We start from the raw sequence: 26,988 nt of genomic DNA, 5'->3' as shown, positions 1-26,988 counted from the left end.
CCTCCAAATCATTTGTGTATATATATAATATATATATATTACAAACAACAGAGGCCCCAGCACTGAACCTTGTGGAACACTGCTTGTCACAGACCTCCAGTTAGAAAAGTACCCTTCCACTGCTACATGTCTGCAATCTATGCCCAAGCCAGTTTTGTATCCATCTTACCAGCTCACCTCGGATTCCATATGACTTCACCTTGGATCCCATATGACTTCACCTCTGTCTGTATCAGCCTGCCATGAGGAACCTTACCAAAGGCTTTACTAAAGTCCATGTATACAAATCCATTGCCCAATTTTTCTTGTTTCTTCCTCAAAGAACTCAATCAAGTTTGTGAGACACAACCTTCCCTTCACAAAACCATGCTGCCTATCGCTAATAAGCCTATTCTCTTCCAGATGTGAGTACATCCTGTCCCTAAGAATCTACTCCAATAATTTCCCCACCACTGATATAAGGCTCACAGGTCTGTAATTTCACGGATTGTCTCTTCTGCCCTTAAACAGAGGAACAATGTTAGCTACTCTCCAAGTCTCTGGTACCTCACCCGTGGCTAAAGAGGATACAAAGATTTTGGTCAAGCTCAGCAATTCTTCCCTTGCCTCTCTCAGTATTCTGGGATAGACCCTATCTGGCCTTGGGGACTTGTCCACTTTAATGTTTTTCAAAACGTCCAATACCTCCTCCCTTTTTAATCTCAACATTTCCTAGAACGTCAATAACGTCCTTTCTCCGCTCACTTTCCACCACATCCTTCTTCTTTGTGAATACTGATGCAAAGTACTCATTAAAGACCTCACCCACTTCATTAGGTTCCCCACACAAATTCCTTCCACTGTCTTTGAGTGGGCCTATCCTTTCCTCATCTACCCTCTTCGTCCTTGTATACATATAAAAAGCCTTGGGATTCTTCTTAATCCTGCCTGCCAAGGACATTTCATGGTCTCTTTTAGTCCTCCTAACTCCCTACTTAAGCTCTCTCCTGCTATCTTTGTATTCCTCAACAGCCTTAGCCATTTTCAATTTCCTGAAATTTATGTATGCCTCCTCCTTTTTCACTAAGCTCACAATCTTCATAGAATCCCTATAGTGGGGGAGGAGGCCATTCAGCCCACTGAGTCTGCAGTGACAACAATCCCACCCAGGCCCAATCTCCATCACCCCACATATTTACCCGGCTAATCCCTCGATCCTACACATCCCAGGACATTAAGGGGCAATTTAGCATGGCCAATCAACCTAACCTGCACATCTTTGGACTGTGGGAGGAAATCGGAGCACCTGGAGGAAACCCACACAGACATGGAGAGAATGTGCAAAATCTGCACAGACAGACAGTGACCCAAGCTGGGAATCGAACCCAGATCCCTGGAGCTGTGAGGAAGCAGTGTTAACCACTGTGCCTTCTACCTCAATAACCTTTTACACACTTAATGTTGAGGTTCTGCCAGTCAAACTCAATTTAGCAAGTTCCTTAATTGTCTGAATCACTTTCCCCTACCCCTTAACACCTTTAGAGTCCAGAAATCTATTCCCTTCTTAAATATATTTAGGGACCTGGCCTTCTGTAGTAGAGAATCCCACAGGTTCACCGGTCTCGAGTGAAAAAGTTTCTCTTGATCTCTGTCCTAAATGGCCTACCCGTATCCTGAGACTATGCCCCATGGTTCTAGATAACCACCCAGCCAGAAAAAATAACATCCCTACATCCAGTATGTCCAGCCCTGTCAGAATTTTATACATTTCACTTAAATCCCCCCTGATTTTTCTAAATCCTTGTGAATAGAGGTCCAGTTGACACACTACAACAATCCTGTCATCCCAGGAATAAGTCTAGTGAACCTTCACTGCACTCCCTCTATGGCAAGTATACCTTTCCTTAGACAAGGAGACCAAAACTACACACAATACTCCAAGCATGATCTCACCCAGGCTTGTGTTCGGAAAACAAAGGTAGTTTGAAGGGATTTATATTTGTATTGGTAAATATTAAAAATAAGGTATAATTTTGAGTGGATTTAATTTAACGTTTCTTTATGTTAATGTTAATTTAATGCCTGGAGGGGTAAATCCAAAAGTTAGATTCATGTTGGACAAAGATCTTTGTTTGTGTGGGGATCAGTTTCAATTCCAATCTGTTATGCTTAGAGAGGGCTATAGCATGAAGAATAAGTAGACCAGCAGAAGTATGCAGGCATTGCTTCCATGTCATTGTCAACCCTGAGGGAATGCCAAAGAAGAAGAAAAGCAGGTGTTGCTTAGCACTCAGAGACCCTTTTAAGAGTAGAAAAACTTTTAAGTTTTAGTTTGGCTGGAGACAGGGACACCAGGGAGTGAAAATTTCTCAACTCTGTCAGAAGGGGCGACACGGTAGCAGAGTGGTTAGCACTGCTGCATCACAGTGCTGGGGACCAGGGTTCAATTCTGGCCTCGGGTCACTGAGTGGAGTTTGCACATTCTCCCCATGTCTGCATGGGTTTCCTCCGGGTGCTCCGGTTTCCTCCCACAGTCCAAAGATGTGCGGGTTAGGTTGATTGGCCATGTTAAATTGCCCCTTAGTGTCCTGGGAAGCATAGGTTAGCGGGATTAGCGGGTAAATATGTAGGGATACGGGGATAGGGCCTGGGTGGGCTTGTGGTCGGTGCAGACTCGATGGGCCGAATGGCCTCTTTCTGCACTGTAGGGATTCTATGATTCTATGACTAGCCTAATTACCACCAAATCTCATTAGTCCATAAATATTTGTGCTTCTAGTTGAGCAATGTTTTGAATTTGAAATTCCCATCCTTGTTTTCAGATCCCTCCTTGGCCTATCTCTGTAACCTCCTCCACTCCTACAACCCTCCAAGATACCTGCTTCCCATCTTCAATTCTGACCTCTTGCATGTCCCTGATTTTGATCACTCCAACATTGTTGGCTGAGAGTTCAGCTGTTAAGGCACCATGTCTAGAATGACCTTGCTAAAACAAAGGTGCTCCTAAATCCTACCTCTTTAACTAAGCTTTTGGTCATCCAAGTCTAAAATCTCACATGTTTGATAATGCTCCTGTGAAGTAACTTGGGATCTGCAATTACAGTTACGTTGCCCGAATAGAACTAAAATATATTTCCAAATCTTCTATATTATCCTTTATTAGGTAACCTTGAGGAACATTTCTGTATTGTAAGAACATTATCTCTGCACGGTACAAGCACTTGCAGTTTTTGCTGAACAGACCAATCTTGTTTCACTTGAACCGTAAATTATTCTACCAGGATGAGCACTGCATTCAAACATGTTGTTTTAAGAAAGAAACACTGAACCAGAGTTGGTCAGTTCAAAAAGATTTGTCCTTAAACCTACAGAAATATTAATTCTTTCATGTGGCTGCCTTCAAGCGCCAATAACCGCGCAGCAGCTCCATATTAAAAGCCTAGAGGGAAAAATACCATTAAAACAATGCTATGCAGTACCAATCTATTTTTTTTAAAGTCACTGTAGACTGGAGAAAATAATATTACAATTTCATTTTAAAATTCATGACAGCTATAAAGTTTAGTTTACAACATCATCGAAAATTCATAGTCGGATTACAGTCCAAATGGGATATAATTTATAGATCATGCTGCTCCAATTAATCCAGAATTGAAAAAGTCTTTCATAACAGACATTGTTACATTGCTTTTCAACTTGGTTTGTGAGTGGATGTCTTCTTTGCCCAGTGCAATTCAGATGCCATAGATATAGTGGCTGAACAGAGACAGGCGCATTCGGAGGGTTGTGGAAAAGACTGCAAATTACTGGGGAGACAAGAGGTGCAATGCGAGTTCCCACATTAAAATATATACACTTTAACGCTAATAGAATAGCTGGGTCAATTTTTTAAAAATCATCATTTACAGTGCATGTGAGGCAGCTGGCCTGGTTTCATAGGTTGTCCTAACAAATCCCTCCCAGTACAACTATCCTATACTTCTTATATTTATTTTTTCTCCATTATAATATGTAATTATCAACCACTTCCTGAAAATACAAGACCAAAATATAATAAACAGGAATTTAGATAATAGAAATGTTGATATTTAACAGGCTTTAAGATCATTTCTAGCATTTTATGTGCTAGCAGGAATTGATTGGGCACAACAGTTCTTACTGCAACATGCAGCAGAAGAACAGGAAATTCTCAATCCTGTGTATGGTATATTAAATCAGCTGTGAAACGTTTCTTTATTTACAGAATTCTTGGAACTACTGAATAACCACTCTTCTGTTTGGCTGCTCATTCGGTGCAAATTCATATGGCTTTCTAGATTTTTTAGCTTTCCAGGTCTTTGAAATATCATGAAGACCAAATATCTGATTGTAAAACTAATTCACGTTAATTCTTCTGGCAGATGGAATGATAAAATGTCATGCCACTCATCACATCTGTTCCATGCATTTGATTCACTTACATTTCTTTTATATTTGAGTCTATAATCCAAGAAATTGATATTCCTCTCCTAATAATTTGAATTGACCAAAACTTGGCCCCAATGGATAAGGTACTGTTCAGAAGATGAGCTCCAGATTTAGCATATAAATTAACTATCTTGCAGGAAAGATCTTGAGATGATTATATTAGAGATACTATAATGTTTGTTTTTATTACCCCTTCCCTTCATAAACAAAAAAAAATAGGACTGCTAGTAGGCCACAACATTTCATCTGCAGTCAAAGGTCAGATTTCACCCATTGGACAGCAGTCTCCAGTTGTCAAACAGCTTAGTCTGTGCCAAACATGGAGACAGTCCGACTCCACCTTCGCCATCAAAGCACAGCTGTGACAAACAGAGGTCTCCCTTGAGGTATTTATTGTTAATAAAATTTCCCAGCTCACTGATCAATGCGGTGCGGCGCACACAGCTGAGGTCATTTGAGCTGACGAGACTGACCAGTGGCCTAATCACTGAAACTGGAAGCAATCAGCAGGCTGAAAACTTAGCGCAACACTAACTTAGAACAAATTTAGGTTGTAAGTTAGATACAGAACAGCTATTATTAATAATCAGATTTCATGGAAGTTTCCCTATCTGTACATTCTTCCAAAATCTATAATTCTAAAATGGTACAAAATTCTGCTCTTGCATTTATGAAATAGACACACAATAGAATCACCCCAACAAATTTGTGTGTAGATGTAGAATGCCGCAAAAACCATGGCCACTACAACAAGGCTAAATATCCCAAGTTGGGAAGAAAAATATCAGCGAGGATCCCTGGTCACCAATCTCTGCTCAAAAAGTGTGAGTGGGGCAATAGCTCACCAATAGCATTACTGCATTCAGTCTATCAATGATTTGATTTATTATTGCCACATGTATTAGCATACAGTGAAAAGTATTGATTCTTGCACGTTATACAGAAGCATACCGTTCATAGAGGAGAGAGTGCGGAATGTAGTATTACAATCTTAGCTAGGGTGTAGAGAAAGATCAGCTTAATGCAAGGTAGGTCCATTCAAAAGTCTGACGGCAGCAGGGATGTGACCTCAGACTTTTGTATCTTTTTCCCGACGGAAGAAGGTGGAAGAGAGAATGTCCGGGATGCGGGGGGTCCTTAATGCTTTGCTGGATGCTTTGCCGAGGCAACAGAAAGTGTAGACAGAGTCAATGGATGGGCAGGCTGGTTTGCATGATAGATTGGGCTACATTCACAACCTTTTGCAGTTTTTTGCAGTCTTGGGCAAAGCAGGAACCATACCAAGCTGTGATACAACTGGAAAGAGTGCTTTCTATGGTGCATCTGTAAAAGTTGGTGAGAGTCGTAGCTGACATGCCAAATTTCCTTAGTCTTCTGAGAAAGTAGAGGCAGTGGTGGGCTTTCTTAACAAAGTGTCAGCATGGGGAGACCAGGATAGGTTGTTGGTGATCTGGACACCTAAAAACCTGAAGTTCTCGAGCATTTCTACTTCATCCCATTGATTTAGAGAGGGGCATGCTCTTCACTATGCTTCCTGAAGTCAATAACTATCTCCTTCATTTTGTTGACATTGAGGGAGAGATTGTCATCGCACCAGTTCACCAGATTCTCTACCTCATTCCTGTACTCTGTCTCATCATTGTTTTGAGATTCGACCCACTACAGTGGTGTCATTACCAAATTTGAAAATAGAGTTGGAGGGGAATTCGGCCACACAGTCATAGGTGTATAAGGAGCATAGTAACGGGCTGAGGGCATAGCTTGTGGGCCACCAATGTTGAGGATGATCATGGAGAAGGTGTTGTTGCCTATCCTGATTGTGGTCCATGGGTTAGGAAGTTCAGGATCCAATCACAGGAGGAGGAGCCGAGCCCCAGGCTAGAGTTTGGAGATGAGTTTCGTAGGAATAACGGTGTTGACGGCTGAGCTGTAGTCAATAAATAGGAGTCTGACATTTCTTTGTTATCTAGGTGCTCCAGGGTTGAGTGCAGGGCCAGGGAGATGGCGGCTGCTGTGGACCTGTTGCGATGGTAGGCAAAATGTAGTGGATCCAGACAATCTGGCAGGCTGGAATTGATTCGTGCCATGATTAGCCTTTCAAAGCACTTCATAATGATGGATATCAGAGCCACCGGATGATAGTCATTAAGGCACGCTGCTTGGCTTTTCTTTGGTACCGGGATGAAGGTCGTCTTCTTGAAGCAGATAGGGACCTCAGATTGTTGTAAAGAGAGGTTGATGATGTCTGCGAATACCCCTGACAGCTGATCTGCGCAGGATCTGAGTGCTCGCCCGGGTACCCCATCCGAGCCAGTCGCTTTCCGTGGGTTGATCTTCGAGAAGGCTGCTCTGACATCTGCGATGGTGACCTCAGATACATGTTCATCCGAGGCTTCCAGGGTGGAGGACATGCTCTCACTGACCTCTTGCTCAAAATAAGCTTAGTATGCATTGGGCTCATCAGGGAGGGGTGCGTTGGAGCTGGTGATTTTACATGCTTTCATCTTATAGCTTATGTCTTGCAGACCGTACCATAGTCAGCATGTGGCTAGCCTGGGACTCTAGCTTGGTCTGGTACTGTCTTTTGGCATCTTTGATGGATCTCTTTAGATCATATCTGGCCTTCTTGTATAGGTCAGGGTTGCCTGACTTGAACGCCTCAGACCTAGACTTCAGGAAGCAGCGGATATCCCTGTTCATCCATGATTTTCGGTTGGGAAACCGCACGGATTTGCTTCTTTGGCACACAATCTTCTACACACTTACTAATGAAGTCAGTTACTGTCGTGTACAATGTTCACTCTCCAAGCTAAATGATGGAAGAAGCAAGCACTTGAGTGAGGTAATGGGCATTTACCAATGCAGATTGAACTGCAACCCATCAAGGAGTTAGCAGCTTTAAAAATAAAGATGGAAGGGAAATAAATTGTTGGAAACAGGGGAGTTTTAAAAAATTCGGAGACAGACCAAGGATATGGAAATCAGCAATAAAAACTGAAAATGTTCAAAGCATTAAAATTTCAGATCTATGACCTTACATTAAATTGGAAATGGAAATCAGTGCTGCCTTGAAAAAAATCTTGACAGTGGCAAGAATGTATGGATGCATGAACAATAACTGTGGAAAGGAGAATATACATAAGTATGAAGTGAGAAAAATCAATGCAGCCATCAAAATTACTTCTAGTGCAAACTGACAATCATCCATTCTATCTCTCAATTTTTCATATCAACTACATAAATGATCTGCAAAGGTGTCTCCCAAAGCTCCAAAGACAATCAACCAAAACTCCATAATCATTAAATCACTGCCATTTTTATTTAAGCTTGGCAAGTTACTTGGCACAATTAACATTTCTATGGTCACATCATATGAATCGATATGTTTCATAATGTATTATAGTCGATGAGCAATTTTTAGGGCAGCATTAACTGATTTTCTTTGCATCTCCCCAACCCGTCCCCACCACTGCACATCTCCCTACTATATTTTCAGCCTCAAGCTATTAAAAATGTTGCAAATTTATAAATTTTGTCAAGAGCATTACTTTGCTGCTTTGTTCCACAGACTAGCTGACTCCATTCTAATCCCAGGCTTAATTATCACTTGGACTCACTTCCCCCCCCAGACAGTAAATGGTTGATCTCAGCTGGATCATCAACTGCAGCACGGAACAAAGCATAGGCAAAGTGCCTAGACAACTGGTTGCACTTAAGCACCCCACCTCCCCCTTTAGTGACATGCCACAGATGGCATCGCCAGAGACTATGTAAATGTATGCAGTTATTCATTCATTCTAACAGTCGGTCTTGGTTACATAGCTCTTGGAGGCAACAATGAGCAACATTTTCTCATTTCCAGTTTCTCAAAGGAAAGTACCAAATTGGTTTAATGGTCACACACTGACACCAGATTGAACACTGAAGATCAGTCAGTTTCTCTTTTCCAATACTCTGCTTTAAAGAAAGCTTGAAATAACCTTCTATAAAGGACAGTAAACATGCACCTTTTTAAACTGTTCTTAATAGAAATAATCATCATTCGATAAAATTAGATCAAGAGAACTTCTTGTTTTGGTTAATGATATTCTCCACATGCAACCTTTATACATTACCATGAGATGTGGCAACAAAAAAAGTGTTCAGTGAATTGTACACTCATTCACTAAAACCACTGGCAGATAACAGAATTCAGTGATCATCTAACAGGGTGCAGAAAAATACTAGGACATTATGAAATTCCTTTCCCCTCCAACCTAACGTGAACTGCTCCAACACCACAATGCCTCCTCCCACAGTCCCTGCACAGTACAGAGCAACTGCTCTTCCACTATCCATGTAATATCACCCAGAACTGCTGCATTCTATATACCAGCATAAAACAAATATATGCACATCAAAAATGTAAAATTGCACTTTAACATGTTCTTAACAAATCACTGTAGGAATACAAAGTAACCAATTCATGCTTGCAGCCAATACTCCTTAAAAAAACACCTGAACAAATAACAGATCTAAACTAGGTAAATTATTCAATTTAGTTATTGCCAAACAACTAAACAGCAGCTTATTTGCTTAGCGAACATAATCCATCAAGGCTCACTCCACCAGTCAGAGGTGAAATAATCTGCCAGAATGGGCAGGTTTCTTGCCCACTCCTTGATTTATTTGCACACTCAGAATAATCCTTCTGTTTGTTACTCCAAGTGACTCTTGACTGCTCTGCCAGCTTGATTCTGCAACCAAAAGTACTCTCTAGCCGATAAAGTCTCTCTCAGCCAGAGAAGTTGAAGATAGCAAAATAGAGCAGAGGGGAAAAGTAAAGTAAAAAGAACAAGAAAGGAAGGAGTCAGAAAGAAAAGAAATGCATTTACATAATGCTTTTTCATGACCACCTGACAAGCAAAATGCTTTCCAGCCAATGAAGTACATTGAAGAGTAGTCACTCTTGTAATGCAGAAAACGCAGCAGTCAATTTCCAAGAGCAAGCTCACACAAACCAAAATGTAGTAATGACTAAATTCATCTGAAGAATGGCACCCCCGACAGTGCGACACCCTCTCAGTAGTGTCATTACTCTGGCATGCCAGCCTTGATTTTTATGTTCAAGTTCTGGAGTGAACCTGAACTCAGAACCATCTTAGATGGACAGAAGGCAAAAAGGAGAAGTGATGGCAAAGGAGAAAGAGATCTGCATGAAATGAAAGAGGAGGACAGGATAAGAAACAAGAGAAGAGGTTGGTGAAGACAAATGCAGGTCTCCTACAGACAGAAACAGGGAATGTATAATAGGGGACAAAGAAATGGCCGAGCAACTGAATACATACTTTGGTTCTGTCTTCACAAAAGAGGACACAAATCAGATACCAGAAATGTTGGAGAATGCAAGATTTAGTGAGAGGGAAGAACTGAGGGAAATCAATTTTAGCAGAGAAATGGTGCTGGGAAAATTGATGGGATTGAAGGCACATAAATCCCCAGAGTCTGATAATCTACATCCCAGACTACTTAAGAAAGTGGCTCTAGAAATAGTGGATGCATTGGTGGCCATCTTCCAGGATTCTATAGACTCTGGAACGGTCCCTGTAGATTGGAGGGTAGCTAATGTCATTCCCAATATTCAAAAAGGGAGGTAGGGAAAACAGGGAATTATAAGCCAGTAAGCCTAACATCGGTAGTGGGGAAAATTCTCAAATCCATTATCAAGGACTTTATAGCAAAGCATTTAGAAAACAGTGACAGGATCAGACAGAGTCAGCATCGATTTATGAAGGGGAAATCATGCTTGACAAATCTGTTGGAATTCTTTGAAGATGTAACTAGTAGGGTTGACAAGGGGGAGCCAGTTGATGCGGTATATTTGGATCTTCTGAAAGCATTTGGCAAAGTCCTCCATGAGAGATTATCATGCAGGATTAAAGCGCATGGGATTGGGGGAAGTGTATAAGATGGATAGAAAACTGGTTGGCAGAGAGGAAACAAAGAGTAGGAATTAATGGGTCCTTTTCAAATTGGCAGGCAGTAACTAATGGGGTGCCACAGGGGTCGGTGCTGGGACCTCAGCTATTCACAATATATCTTAATGATTTGGATGAGGGAACAAAATGTAACATCTCAAAGTTTGCAGCTGATACCAAGTTGGGTGGGAGGGTGAACTGTGATGAGGATGCAGAGATCCTTCAGCATGATCTGGACAGGTTCGGTGAGTGGGCAAAGCAATGGCAGATGCAATATAATTTGGATAAATGTGAAGTTATTCACTTTGGAAGCAAAAACAAGGCGGCAGATTACTACCTGAATGGCTGTAAATTGGGAGGGGGGAAAGTGTGCAGCAGGACCTGGGTGTCTTTGTGCACCAATCGCTGAAGGTAAGCACGCAGGTGTAGCAGGCGGTAAAGAAGGCAGAAGGCCTTCATTTGGAGTGGTTGAGTACAGGAGCAGGGATGTATTGTTGCAATTATATAGGGCTTTGGTGAGGCCACATCTAGAGTATTGTGTGCAGTTTTGGTCTCCTTTTCTGAGGAAGGGTGTTCTTGCTCTCGAGGGAGTGTGGCGAAGGTTCACCAGGTTGATTCCAGGGATGGCAGGACTGATGTATGAGGAGAGATTGACTAGGCTAGGATTGTTTTCACTGAAGTTCAGACGAATGAAGGAGGATCTCATAGAGACTTATAAAATTCTAACAGGACTAGACAGGGTAGATGCAGGGAGGATGTTCTGGATGGTGGAGGAGTCCAGAACCAGGGGTCACAGGCTGAGGATTCCGGGTAGACCATTTAGGACAGGGGTGAGGAGATATTTCCTCACCCAAAGAGTGGTGAGCCTATGGAATTCATTACCACAGGAAGTAGTTGATTTCAAAATATTGAATGTATTCAAGAGGCGACTAGATACAGCACTTGGGGCGAATGGGATCACAGATTATGGAAAGAAAGCAGGATTGGACTATTGAGTTGGATGATCAGCCATGATCGTAATGAATGGCAGAACAGGCTCGAAGGGCCAAATGGCCTCCTCCTGCTCCTATCTTCTATGTTTCTATGCTTCAATGAAAGTGAAGGATGAACAAGAGAGACTTTCTGGCAGACTTACCACCAGCAGTACCCCTTTTTTTTTAAAGCAACAGTAACATGAAGATTTTCATAGTTAGGTTTTGCAATCTATTTTATTAAGTTCCTCTGGTTCCTTCAATGCTCAAAGGGTAGTTTGTCAATTCCAGCTTCTGCCATTTTGTGTGCATCGTGGTTTGGTATGAAATTAGGCTCTAACACTGGATCTTAATTCCAAAAATCTGTCTCTGACAACATTACAAGAAAATCTGTTCTAAAAGGAAGGCATAAAGAACTGAAAAGAAAGCACAGAGTTTGTGTGTTGATCTGTGGGATCAAATAACTGAAGTCAACAAGGGTTTAACCCTCCAATCAGTGATTTCCTACAATAGCTCACCTCATCAATCAAGATTTGAATGGTGGAATTGGAAGATTTAAAACGGAATCCTCACCTGAAGTAACTTGAATTGTAACTATTCATCCAAGTTTGATGCATCAAATAAAAATAAATACAAAATCTGTTTAGAAGGGATAAGGTGCTGATATGAAGCAAAAATCAAAGACAGTTGAGTAAAGATTTGTGTGAATTTATACTAAATGAGGGTGGAGATTCTCTGTGAAAGAAGTACTTCCGAGCGAGCACCTAGGTCTTTGCCCTTATAGTTCAGGGCCCTTAAACCTAGGTTCAAAGTAATGGCCCTCTTTTGAACCTTTTCTAGGACTTCTATATACCCAACCTGAGAGGACAGCAAATTAGGTGAGATTGTGGAAGCTTCAGAACCACTTCTAAATGCAGAGTTATTTCTAACTAATTTATTTTAACGAAGCTAGCTTTGCGCATACAATATAGCTGATTTACATTTTTTATTGCTAAATTATTTACAGGTTTTATACTTCACTATCTATCTAGCATCCTAAACATTGCTCAAGACAAATTTTAATTTCAGAAACAAAAAAAAATGTATATTTACAATCCATTTAGGAATCTATTTCCTTGAACAGCTGCTAGACTTTAGGTGGGTCCAATATCCAGCATTATCACAAACAAATCCTACCCTTCCTGGCACAACTGACGCAATTTGCTACTGACAATGCCAGCCAGCTTTGCAAGCTTGACATGTAGCGGTGTGATTTCCTGCCAGCTGCAATGTTTACAATGATATAAATGCATTCGTTTTAGGCAGATTTCACAGACAGCATGGCAATTTTCCTGCACGCAACATGAGCTTTTAAACAGTTCAAAAATTTGGGGGAGGGGTGGAATAAACTGAAGGAATGACCTACAATGAGAAACTAAGTGTAAAACTGCAGAACTGCAAAACACTCTTCAACTATTATTACCTTACATCATACAGAGGATGAATATTCACAAAGGATGGCTCACACAATCTTAATGATTATTCAGCTGTGGAAACAAAGAAGGAAGTTTGGCTCAATAGCTACCATGAATTTCAAAGCTAAATCAATAATAGCAATAATGTAAAATCTGAAATATTAAACTACAATATGAGGATTAAAATATTCAATTTACACCTTAAATTGGATGAAACAGCTATGGGCAAGTTGTATTAATAAGTAGTTACCTTCAGGTGGTTGTCAAGGATTAGCCAACTGAAGAAAAGGTAAGACACCAATGGGGATTTATACAGGAAGACATCATCCACCATTTACTAAAAATATTGTGGGGCGGCACAGTGGTTAGCACTGCTGCTTCACAGCTCCAGGGACCTGGGTTCGATTCCCGGCTTGGGTGCTCTCTGGGTGTTCTGGTTTCCTCCCACAGTCCAAAGATGTGTGAGTTAGGTTGATTGGCCATGCTAAAATTGCCCTTAGTGTCCTGAGATGCGTAGGTTAGAGGGATTAGTGGGTAAATATGTAGGGATATGGGGGTAGGGCCTGGGTGGGATTGTGGTTGGTACAGACTCGATGGGCCAAATGGCCTCTTTCTGCACTGTAGGGTTTCTATGATTCTAGTGAATCAGATAGGTTTTTATGATAATCGAAAATGCTTTCATGGTCAATTCAAAGTTCACCATCTGCCATTGTGGGATTCAAACCTGTGACCCCAGAACATTACCTTGGGTCTCTGAGATACTAGCCCAGTGACAATACCACAACACCATTGCCTCCCCGGAAGAAAGTTGGGGAAGCACAGAAGTGCAAAAGACAGAACAGACACGGTTAAGGGCCCTGTCAATCACAGTGGTGAGGAATCCACCTCAACTGTCACTCAATTTAAAATGTCAAAGCAAACATTTTGTTGAACGTCATGCTCAATAATACATTAAAATATATGGCAGAGTGACAGTATCCTTTACAGGGAAACATAGCAACAGATATTTAAATTCATAAAATGCCCTGACAATTGAAAATAATGAAACAGAGGAACTCTTTTATAAAGCAGTAATGCATTCACAATTAAGGAATCATTTCACAAGTACATATTAATTGATACAGAGGAAGTACAATCAGGAAAGAAAGCCAGTCAGAAGTGCAGGTCAATCACAAAAGGGAAGTCTACGCTGTTTATAGCATCTGAACCATTCAAGTACACTACACCGTGTTGAAGCCACTCAAATGATTAGTTGAGAAAAAAGCCTTTTGTGAGTATCGACAACGTTTTTGAGAGTTGCACTGAGAAAACAAGGAGATAAGACTTTGTTCAGTATTTTGGTGGGGTTTTTTAAGGCATCAGTTAACTTGTCTTTTACACATAACTTATTGGCTGAAAACATCACAGGAAGACTTTCATGGATGGTGGATTAGTGTGGTCATCACTGAAGGTTTCCAGGGCAAGACAGTTGGCACTAATTAGAGAGAGTTAGAGTGTAGTATCAGATAATCGTGGTATTTTAAAATCGTATTCTAGCCTGATCATTCCCATGACAATATGTTGCATGTCACTTTAATATATATTATATATACTATATTATATAGAATATAATTCTATATTATTTAGAAATAGAGAGAGAGAGCACGCGCAAATCACACCCCAAAATTGTTAGAGGTAATGAAAACCGTTGTGTTCCTGTATGAGCAAAAGCAGATACTTAATTTTTGAGAAGTTGATTTTTGAGAACTTGGAAGAGGATCAGAATGCTCAAATAAAGCGAGTTTTACTAAGAACAGCAACCCCCAGCTTCTCCTATATTTTGCCAGAGGAGATCTGTTACTAATTGATCCAGATTTTGCATTAATAATCAATCAGGCTAGTAGCACTCACCATTATTATGGAGTAAATCAAATAACAGATGCACAGTTAAAGAAGGAAATCCAGAAATGGTGGTTTGAGTTACCATGCACCTCCACAGAATGTGCGACCAAACCTTAACCTAAGCTGCACATCTATGGACTGTGGGAGGAAATCAGAGCACCCAGGCACACGGGGAGAACACACGGGCAGTCACTCGAGGCCGGAATTGATTCAGGGGCAACAGTTCTAACTACTGTGCCGCCCGGTTATTCACTGTGTTGGGGGGTGCACAGCGACCCTATACATGGTGACTTTTGGCTGTTTCTGTACCAAAGTAGGCAGCGAGGGCCTCTAGGTCAGCCTGGAATGCTGGATCTGCCAGAGGGAGGCCACCACCAGACACTTAAACTGGCTACTGCCACCTCAGGATAGCCACAGTTGGCCACTTTTAATTGGTCTCAATAGGCTCTTAAAGAGTTGCAGCACACATCTGGTGCATCGATGAGTTGCCCTGCTGTTCCCTGCAGCTTGCCTCCTCAAAATTGGCTCAGAGGTGAGACGGAGCTAAGGAAACAGTAAACCATCTGACAGGGTCATATTTAACTCCCATCTGCCTCTGTTCCCAGTCCTAGCAGAAACTCAAAATCATACCTTGTCTCAAAGAGGATTCTTCAACCTAACTGGTTCAACAGCCCTGCTCACACATGCCCGCAATACCCTGTAGATGGCACCACACTGGATCAAACACAAGTCTCCATTCAAATTCCCACCAAACATTATGAGCAGCTGTCAACATCATGAATGTCAGGTGCCGTTCGTTCGCTGATAATCACAAAGTCTACGCCATTGCTTTGCCACAGCTAGTCTTAGCAATTGAACAATCATCTTATACACCTTTGACTATATGGCAAATCCCCCTCCAACTCGATTTTCAAGTTTGCTGATGACACCACCGTTGTGGGTCAGATCTCAAACAATGACGAGACAGAGTACAGGAAAGAGATAGAGAATCTGGTGAACTGGTACGACAACAATAATCTCTCACTCAATGTCAACAAAATGAAGGAGATAGTCATCAACTTCAGGAAGCTTAGAGGAGAATATGCCCCTTTCTACATCAATGGGGATGAAGTAGAAATGCTCGAGAGCTTCAAGTTTTCAGGTGTCCAGATCACCAACAACCTGTCCTGGTCTCCCCATGCTGACACTACAGTTAAGAAAGCCCACCACGCCTCTACTTTCTCAAAAGACTAAGGAAATTTGGCATGTCAGCAACAACTCTCACCAACTTCTACAGATGCACCATAGAAAGCATTCTTTCTGGTTGTATCACAGCTTGGTATGGCTCCTGCTGTCCAAGACCGTAAGAAACTACAAAGGGACGTAAATGTAGCCCAGTCCACCTCTCAAATCAGCCTCCAATTAATTAACATTACCTATACTTCCCGCTGCCTCCGAAAAGCAGCCAGCATAATCAAGGACCCGCACACACCCTGGACATACTCTCTTCAACCTTCTTCCGTCAGGAAAACGATACAAAAGTCTGAGCTCAACCAACTCAAGAACAGCTTCTTCCCTGCTGCCATCAGAAATTTGAATGCACCTACCTTGCATTAAGTTGATTTTTCTCTACGCCCTAGCTATGACTGTAACACTACATTCTGCACTCTCTTTTCCTTCCCTATGTACAGTATACTTTGTCTGTATTACACGCAAGAAACAATACTTTCCAATGTATACTAATACATGTGATAATAAATCAAATCGAATCAAATCATCCCAGATGGGCAAATTCCAAACTCTAGACTGATACATCAGTGGAATACAAAGTATTATATTGTTAGAGGTGACATATTTCAGATGAAAAGTTAAAGTCCTTAGTTCACCTGAACAGATGGGCACAAAAGATCCCATGACACCATTCAAAGAAATACAAGGCAATCGTATCATAGCCAAAATGTCTCCTGAAGAAAGATTATCTTGTCAATGTACCTCATTTGCTGATTGTGTGCAAACAAATAATGATTGAACATCAAAAGTAATTAATTGGCTGTGAAGCATTTTGGAAAACATAAAAGGTATGGGTTTAGCTTTAATACAAGAAAACTAAACACTGTTAAGTGAGTTAAGTTTATTAAATTAGGGAGCCCAAATTGAGTGCTCAGCATTAAACTGAGTAAAGTTTACATGTAAATAATAATGGTAGTAAATCATAATTTTCCAAAATTCACTGCAAACAGAAATTCAACCAAGATATTGGAAGAAGTGAACATTACATCCCTATTTCTCTAAAGAATAAACAGGCCAGCTTCATCATACGGGTAGCAGTAAAACAGTTAGAAATCATAACAAGAGAAAATGTTAAGGAGCACTTAAAAAGGTATGGATTAATCAAAACTGTTAACATGGAACTAAAAAAGATCAAGAAATGCTTGACTAATTTAATTGAATTCTTCAACAAAACAATTGAATGGATGGACAAAGGAAATGAAGTGGATATATCTACATTTCAAAAAAGTATTTGACAAAGTGCCACACAGAGATTTGTTACGCATGTTCAAATCCATGAGATTAGAGGCAAGGTGGCAGCATGGATAGAGGAACAACTGAAGAACAGACGAGAACATGAAATCAGTTGGATTGTTTTAAGATCACGGAGTCAGTGGCATCCCCATGAGGCCTATATTTTCCTCAGCTCACAAATGATTTGAACATACGCATAGTCCATGCATGTCTCATCTCAAAATGTGCTCATGACATCTAATAAGAGCATAGTCTTAATCCGGGATAATCCGAAACAGGTAGGCCAGCAAAATTAAAGCCTGGGTAATAAAAGTGGCAGCATGAATACAAAGTTCAGAGTTATAGAGAACTAGAAAATGGTTGTTTTTCAAACTGGAGGAATATCGTAGGGTCTTCAGGGGTTGATGTTAGGACCACTGCTCTTCTTGGTCTAAATTAACGACTTAGACTTGGATGTGTCTGGGCAGAATTTGATGGTGGCAGAAAACTTGAAAGCATTGTGAACTGTGAGGAGGACAGTGATAAACTCCAGAAAGACATAGACAGGCTGGTAGAATGGATAGATATGTGGTAGATTAAAGTTAATACAGAAAAATGTTGAGAAAGCATACAGAATCATGATAGGGGCATAAAATACATAAGCAAGGAAATGATGATGGATCTTTGTAAAACACTAGCTCAGCCTCATATGGAGCAGTGTCTCCAATCTGGGAAAGATACGAAGATGCCATTAGAGGAACTGCAGAAAAGATTTACAACAATGGCACATGGGTTTGAGGAATTTCAGGTGTGCAGACAGATTGGAGAAACTAGGTTTGGTTCTCCTCAGTGAAAAAAAGTTTTCAAAATCATGAGGGATCCGGACAGAATAGCTAAAGAGAAACTGATTCAGTTGGCGGAATGATTAAGAACTAGAGGACACAAATCAAAGGTGACTGACAAAAGAAGATAGGAGGAAAGTTTTTATTGCACAGCACATGATTAGGATCTGGAATTCAGTGCCTGAGAGAGAGAGGCAAATTCAATCATGACTTTCAAAAGAGGATTGGAAAATTATCTGGGTAAAATATTTGCAGGGCAATGGGGAAAAGGCAGCGGAGTGGGAATAGCTGAGCTGCTCGTCAGAGAACCAACACAAACACAACAGGCCAAATGGCCTCCGGCTCTGCTCTCGTCATTGTAAGATTCTAAAACTCCCAATACAAATGGCCCTATAAACAGGCTTACATGCAATGAGGTCAGCCTGAAATTACATTATTGCCCATCTATGCTAACAAAACCCAAAAGACATTCAAAATGTGCCTTCATAGCTTATCAAGTCATTCATGTTTAACATTCTGAAATTTGTAATACCATTTGCCAAAAACCATGAATGTTACTCGTCCGCATGTTAGACAAACATATTGGAATCTGTGTAATTTTGGGGACAGGGGAGGGTTTATAATTGATTTACAATTTTCCAGCTCAACCAGGTTGTTAACCCTTATCCAAACTAAATGTACAGGAATGCAATATGTTTAGCACCGCTAATGCTTGGATTAGAGCTCTAAATATTCACAGATGTATGAACAGACAGTTCTCAGCGGGACCTTTTCAGAAAGGAACCCAGGATCTGTTTAGAGATCATTCATTAAAGTTTGAACAAAATCTAAACACTTTTTCCAAGTTAAGCTAGCAAAATTAATTGCTCGATCAATGGTCACAATCATTAAATAAATTCCAGGCCCAGTTTTAGCACCACAGAAAGACATTAATGTAATGCAATTGTTAAACATCAGTTAAAAAAACAGAAAGCAAACCAAAATAAAGAAAGTCTGGCATTCATTAAGAAACAGCCTGAATAGTTAACTATCAAGGAAAGTAATATGACTGTTGCATTATTACATCTTTCAAGACTACAAAATCAACTCTACACCACAAAACGCGCCTGCTCAGAATGTTGGGCTGTATTGACACCCTTACATCATCCACCACCCCACAAGAATTGTGAGAAAAAACAAATCCAGCAGCATAAGTTAATGCAGTAAATGCATCATTAAGCTTTCCACCTACCATTCTCGATCCTTCTACCAATGGGAACAGTTTTGCCCAATGTACTCTATCTAAACCCTCATGAGCTTGAACATCTTTATCAAATCTTCTCTGAGCCTTCTCTTCTCTAAGGACAACACCTAGCTTTACCAATCTATCCACATAACTGAAGGCTCACATCTCTGTCAATACAGCCATTCTCTTAGATCCTTTCTGCACCCTCACCAATGTCTTCATATCCTTCCTAAACTATGGTGCCCAGATTTGAACACAATACTCCAGTTAAAAGGCTAACTTAGAAACTCAAATGTCTTGGTAAAGTTTTTGGAGTCAGACAGAGAACATGTCCCCTTTTCTTCATGCTCTACCTCTTTCCTTTTGGCTCACGTCCAACCCTTGTTGCCCCCATGATGCATTGCCCTTATATTGTGGGCTTGTTGTCTTCTTGTCTCCTGGGCCTTTTCCTTTTTTTTATATTACTTATGTTAATTTTTTCTTGGTAGATGGGGGAGTATATTTGTCTGGGGGGGGGGGGGGGGGGGGGAACAAGGTTTTGGGGGGAGGGGGGGAGGAGATGTTGACTGGGACTTCTTAATTCAAATGTCTTGGTCAAGTCAGGCTTTGCTCCCAGTCTACATCGCCAGAATCTCTTGATTAGCTAGAGACAAACCAACTATTATTCATCTGTCCTCTATATAACAGGTTTTGTCCAAATCTTTGTTCACTTGTTTGACAATGCACAAAGGATACAAGTTCAAAGAGCACTCCTACAAATACTCATGTAAAAGCCAGTTTTTTAGATGTATTTTTTGGGCCAAAAGTTATGGGGTTGGCTTTTATATAGGCAATGTTTTAGAGGTTGTCGGACTTACTTGATTTGTGCCCAAGTAGTCCTCCAGGCCTCAAATTCTACACATTTTTGGTCCACATCTTCAAACGCCTTCATCCATCCAGCCTTTTTCGTGAACATGGATGACAACGTCTTTCTGAAATTTCTCTTTTGAGGAGATTTTTTTGCCTGAACATCACCATCGGCTTTTATTTTGTGCCATCCAATATACAAGATAGAACAACTGTGAATCACGATTTCTTGTGGCCAGTTGTCTTTACAAGTACATTTAAACTAATGTTGGGAACAGTTATGTTTATGTCAAAGTTCATTGGTGGTTCAAACATATTTCCAATGCAAGCCAATTGATATGCATTCTTCTCTCAAAGTTGAATGAGAAAATGGTGGAATTTAATGATTTATCATCGGATTCAGGTGGCAGACAGTGTCAGAATTTCATTTTCTGATTAAGTACTAAATCGTGTATTTTTTGTGCACCACCCAACACTGGGCATGAATTCTGGAAAACCATCTTTCTTCAGTTCTCTGAGGGCATAGAGTCAAATGACTCCGAGAGTGACAATATGAGGCATGGTAAGTAAGTTTGCAGATTTATGGCATGGTGGACAGTGAAGAAGGTTATCTAGGATTGCAACAGGATCTTGATCAATTGGGCCAGTGGGTTGAAAAATGGCAGATGGAGTTTAATTTAGATAAACGTGAGGTAATGCATTTTGGTAGATCGAATCAGGGCAGGACTTACTCAGTTAATGGTAGAGCGTTGGGGAGTTATAGAACAAAGATCTAGGTTCATAATCCTTTGAAAGTGGAGTCACAGGTGGACAGGGTGGTGAAAAAGGCATTCAGCATGCTTAGTTTCATTGGTCAGAACATTGAATACAGGATTTGGGACGTCTTGTTGAAGTTGTACAATACATTAGTATGGCCGCACTTGGAATACTGTGTTCAATTCTGGTCACCCTATTATAGAAAGGATATTATTAAACTAGAAAAAATGCAGAAAAGATTTATTAGGATGCTACCAGGTTTGAGTTTGAGTTATAAGGAGAGGCTGGATAGACTGGGACTTCTTTCCTGGAGCGCAGGAGGCTTAGGGGAGATCTTACAGAAGTCTATAAAATAATGAGGGGCATAAATAAGGTAGATAGTCAACATCTTTTCCCAACGGTAGGAGAATCTAAAGCTAGAGGGCATAGGTTTAAGGTGAGAGGGGAGAGATACGAAAGGGTCCAGAGAGGCAATTTTTTTCACACAGGGAGTGGTGAGTGCCTGGAACAAGCTGCCAGAGGCAGTAGTCGAGGCGGGCACAATTTTGTCTTTTAAAAAGCATTGAGACAGTTACATGGGTAAAATTGGTATACAGGGATATGGGCCAAAAGCAGGCAATTGGATCGAGTTTAATGGTTAAAAACTGGGTGCATGGACAAGTTGGGTCAAATGGCCTGCTTCCATGCTGTAAACCTCTAAGACTCTGTGATCATTTTGTCAATGCTCATTAATCCAGTCAGTTTTCCCCCAATTTAAATTGGGATGTGTAATAGGGATCAAGGCACATTTTGGGGGTGGGGGGGGGGGGGGAGAAAAGAGCATGGGGGGCCTTCCCCTGCTTCTATTTTTTATGTTATTCTTTCTTGAAGGCATTACGATAGGTCATATGGTACACATCTTGTCATTTGGCTGAAAAATTGCCACTAGAATAGGTGGAGGAAAAATTTAAAGGTCCCCTTTAAATTTCTAAACCATAGTAATTACCACTAATTGCTTAATATTTACAACGTAGTTAGTCTTTGAAAAAACAGTAAATTAAAAATCATAGCTTTTTACCCAAAGGTCACAGGGTTGACTTTACATGAGTTCGACTTTGAGCGTACAAAACTTGCAGAGCACTAACTTGCATGTACCCACAGAAAGGTATCAATGATAACTAGTTGCAACATGTCCAGAATGAGCAGTATTTTGCAACTTTTTACTGACTCTTCGCATGCAACAATAAAAATAAAGCCAGTTTAATTTACTGTAGGAAGGGGCAGCCATCCATACACTATAATCCTTTGCCATTTTACCTCCTGACAGTTAATGTTCATTAATTGATAAGTATAGATGTACACTCTCATCTCTTGAATTTAACTTGAGCATAAGTTTAGAATTTATTGACATAAACATGGTTATCACACCTCCTTGACAGCTGTGCAATCATTTATTTAAATTTACAATTAAAAATCCAGTACTTAGAGTGACTGTAATATAGAAGGCTCAGCTGCAGTAACAATACTAACATTATAATGTTGTCATTTGAAAAGTGATGTAAGCTAAACATTTCAAAGCTTCGATAGAAAAAGAAAATGAAAAACAAATCCTTGCAACTAACTACATGTTTCAATGCAACCACTTCATCACACTACAATTTTTGAAATCTACAACCACAAAATTCTTAGCTCATTGTGTTTCGAATCAGTACATACAGGAGACAGACTATGAGCTATATGAGCAAGTTCCAGACCATCTACTGCAGCACCAATAACTTCTTACAAATCACAGAACATCAATATTCACAGATTTTCCACTTCATATCCCAGTTTCCTTCTGAACTTCCTTCTTTGTGTTCTTCAAGATGAGAGATATTTTTGCTGAGGAAGGAAACATCATTTCGGGGACACTGTCAGATACAAAACAAAAGCCCCTCTACTTTTGAAAGATGCCTCAAGCACAAATTCATAAACAGCACATCTTGCACCAGTCATCCCTGTTGTCTCAACAAATGAGCTCTAACTTTCAGCTTGCTTAATTTCCTCAGCAATGTGCTCATTAACATCCATGAGCCGGCTTCTTTGAAACTCAGGTTCAGAGTCTGTTTCTCTTCTCCACACATGCTGCCAGCTCTTCTGTATTTTTCCTGCATCTTTTGATCTTACTTCAGATCCCAACAATTTTGGGTTCATTTTATAGCCAAATGCACTTTTAGCAAATTGTTACAGATCTCACAACTAAAAACAGGACAGGAGAACACTGGAAAACAGCATGAATTCAAATTGCACCAACTGCACATTGTTACTGGCTCCAGTTTGTTCATTCACTGCAAATCTGTAACTGTGGAACATGCGTGCACTGATATGTGGTGGAATGTGTGCCAACTTTCTGAAATTAGCTTTGATCTAGTTATGGACAAAGTTTAAAATCCCAGTTTTCCATTAGGAGAATAAAGTCAAAAGTTTCCACAGCCTTAAACAAACAAAATAAATTTTACCAAACAAAGTCAAGAAAGTAAACTATTTACAATATCTATTTTATACTTTTACATTCAGAATTAACAAGAAGTAAATATGAAACAACAGGTAAACTGCAGTTGAACCAGCCTCCTAGATCCACTGACTCTATCTACAAATTTGGTGGAGTTTTTTGAGGAAGTGACAAAAACGGTTGATGAAGGAAGGGCCGTGGATGTCGTCTATATGGATTTCAGTAAGGCATTTGACAAAGTCCCACATGGCAGGTTGGTTAAGAAGGTTAAGGCTCATGGGATACAAGGAGAAGTGGCTCAATGGGTGGAGAACTGGCTTGGCCATAGGAGACAGAGGGTAGTGGTCGAAGGGTCTTTTTCCGGCTGGAGGTCTGTGACCAGTGGTGTTCCGCAGGGCTCTGTACTAGGACCTCTGCTATTTGTGATATATATAAATGATTTGGAAGAAGGTGTAACTGGTGTAATCAGCAAGTTTGCGGATGACACGAAGATGGCTGGAATTGCGGATAGCGAAGAGCATTGTCGGGCAATACAGCAGGATATAGATAGGCTGGAAAATTGGGCAGAGAGGTGGCGGATGGAATTTAATCCGGATAAATGCGAAGTGATGCATTTTGGAAGAAATAATGTAGGGAGGAGTTATACAATAAATGGCAGAGTCATCAGGAGTATAGAAACACAGAGGGACCTCGGTGTGCAAGTCCACAAATCCTTGAAGGTGGCAACACAGGTGGAGAAGGTGGTGAAGAAGGCATATAGCATGCTTGCCTTTATAGGACGGGGTATAGAGTATAAAAGCTGGAGTCTGATGATGCAGCTGTATAGAACGCTGGTTAGGCCACATTTGGAGTACTGCGTCCAGTTCTGGTCGCCGCACTACCAGAAGGACGTGGAGGCATTGGAGAGAGTGCAGAGAAGGTTTACCAGGATGTTGCCTGGTATGGAGGGTCTTAGCTATGAGGAGAGATTGGGTAGACTGGGGTTGTTCTCCTTGGAAAGACGGAGAATGAGGGGAGATCTAATAGAGGTATACAAGATTATGAAGGGTATAGATAGGGTGAACAGTGGGAAGTTTTTTCCCAGGTCGGAGGTGACGATCATGAGGGGTCACGGGCTCAAGCTGAGAGGGGCGAAGTATAACTCGGACATCAGAGGGACGTTTTTTACACAGAGGGTGGTGGGGGCCTGGAATGCGCTGCCGAGTAGGGTGGTGGAGGCAGGCACGCTGACATCGTTTAAGACTTACCTGGATAGTCACATGAACAGCCTGGGAATGGAGGGATACAAACGATTGGTCTAGTTGGACGAAGGAGCAGCACAGGCTTAGAGGGCCGAAGGGCCTGTTTCCTGTGCTGTACTGTTCTTTGTACACTTCTCGCTGCCTCAGAAAAGCAGCCACTATAATCAAGGGCCCCAAGCAGCACGAACATTCTCTCTTTCACCTTCTTCCGGCGGGAAAAAGATACAAAAGTCTGAGGTCACGTACCAACCGACTCAAAAACAACTTCCTCCTTGCTGCCATCAGATTTTTGAATGACCTACCTCGCACCCTAGCTATGACTGTGACATTACATTCTGCACTCTCTCATTTCCTTCTCTATGAACGGTATGCTTTGTCTGTATAGCAGCAAGAAACAATATGTTTCACTGTATACTAATACATGTGACAATAATAAATCAAATACATTAAATGACAGATGTTAGTAACTACTGTAAGTCACAAAGTCTCAGTAAGACTCTATTTTGCTCAGGATGGATTTCAACTCTTCACTGCCGAAGATCTAGCCTCTGAATTCCCTCAAAAGACGCTCCCACTCAGACTGCCACAACTACTGCTCACCTCCCAATTTTTCAATATCTCCTCCTGAGACTGTTTCATGGATTCACAAAGCTGTACTTCGGTTTCTTTCACAGACCACTAACTTCTCTAAGTGGTCACTACCCCAGATTTCTCCAAACTCGTCTCCTGACTGACTGAGCCTGAACCCTCTGTAGCATGAGCCAGTGATGATCTGTCACCTTCTCAGTTCCCTGAGACTTCTCTGAGCCTTACAACCTGCACAAGTATAAGCATCTGATAAATCTTGTTTTAGCAATGAAAAAAAAACAGCAGCCCCTTTTCAGTAACCTATTCCCCTGCTGCAGAACCTTCCCTTCCCCAGCAGAGTACCATCGTAAGCTCCAATCATCTTGATGACAATGCAACTTTTCAGGGCTCACAATGTTTTTAAACTAAATTAGTTCTAACTCCCAAAACAAACTACTTTGCAAGCAGTGCAGACACCACATCTCCAGTTCAGTAAGCCCAACTGCTGTTTTACGATCTTTCCTTTCCAGCTGTGAACCCCTTAAGACAATCATGCCTCAACAGTTTAAGGATAGAGACTTTAAGTTGCTCTAATTGCACTTACCCCATTTACTACTGTTAAACGTTAATCTTCCCAGTATTAAAAATTACTTCTAAAATATGAACATGAACCATGAACTAGATATTCACAACAAATTATTTTGAAACAAATGAGTAATTTCAGTAGTCCTTTTAAAAATATCAAGCTCAGAAAAAGATGTCAAGTTCAAATAGCAATCACGCTCTTCATAGACTGCAGCCCTTTTCTCACTGAACTCACTGTTCATATATGTTGCACAGGAATTCATCTTTATACATCACTCAGAGAACTAAAATAATTCAATTCTGCCTTGGCAATTACCACAACCTGGTTAACACAAAGCAATAGTGCCAAAAATATGATCTTGGATGAGGTGCATCAGATAGAAAATATTTGTCACAATCTGTCCTTCCATATATATGCATTTATATATGTATAGATACTCACCAAAATCACCAACCTTGAGGTTTTTTTTAAAAAAGTACTCAAATTAAAATGTCAAATGCCACTTAAACACTTGCTGCTGAATTTAAAAAATGAAGAGGAATAGAGAGCAAAGATATCCAGTATCATTTGTGGTTCTCACGCCCTTAAAGCCAATGGATGCCAATTCCAGTGATATATTGTATTTGTTCTGTTTGAATTTTTGGTGTTTTTTCATAAAACACAGTTGCCTCAAAGAACAAAGAAAATTACAGCACAGGAACAGGCCCTTCGGCCCTCCAAGCCTGCACCGACCATGCTGCCCGACTTAACTAAAACCCCCTACGCTTCCGGGGACCATATCCCTCTATGCCCATCTCATTCATGTACTTGTCAAGACGCCCCTTAAAAGTCACTACCGTATTCGCTTCCACTACCTCCCCCGGCAACGAGTTCCAGGCACCCACCACTCTGTAAAAAATCTGCCTCGTACATCTCTTTTAAAACTTGCCCCTCGCACCTTAAACCTATGCCCCCAAGTAATTGACTCTTCCACCTGGAAAAAGCTTCTGACTATCCACTCTGTCCATGCCTCTCATAATCTTGTAGACTTCTATGAGGTCTCCCCTCAACCTCCGTCGCTCCAGTAAGAACAAGCCAAGTTTCTCCAACGTCTCCTCATAGCTAATGCCCTCCATACCAGGCAACATCCTGGTAAATCTTTTCTGTACCCTCTCCAAAGTCTCCTCATCCCTCTGGTAGTGTGGCAACCAGAATTGAACACTATATTCCAAGTGCAGCCTGAGGTTCTATAAAGCGACAACACGACTTGCCAATTTTTAAACTCA

General features: G+C 40.9%; 1 protein-coding gene across 3 annotated transcripts in view; it reads right to left on the bottom strand.

Annotated features, from left to right (window-relative positions):
- The window catches only part of LOC144510730 (triple functional domain protein), a 589,246-nt gene that overhangs the window by 465,345 nt on the left and 96,913 nt on the right, over positions 1-26,988 (bottom strand). The window contains exon 2 of one of the 3 annotated variants that reach the window (XM_078240513.1): positions 12,842-12,900. The exons of 1 other annotated variant lie outside the window; for it this stretch is intronic. The gene's annotated coding sequence lies outside the window, so the exon portion shown is untranslated. Of the gene's footprint in view, positions 1-12,836; positions 12,901-26,988 lie in introns of those variants that run through there. One more of the 3 variants, XM_078240521.1, reaches the window with a different exon arrangement.

This window comes from Mustelus asterias, chromosome 2, assembly GCF_964213995.1.
Source record: "Mustelus asterias chromosome 2, sMusAst1.hap1.1, whole genome shotgun sequence".
Taxonomy (NCBI): Eukaryota; Metazoa; Chordata; class Chondrichthyes; order Carcharhiniformes; family Triakidae; genus Mustelus; species Mustelus asterias.
The sequence above is the reverse complement of the archived record's forward strand: the minus strand, read 5'-3'. Positions and strand labels throughout refer to the sequence as shown.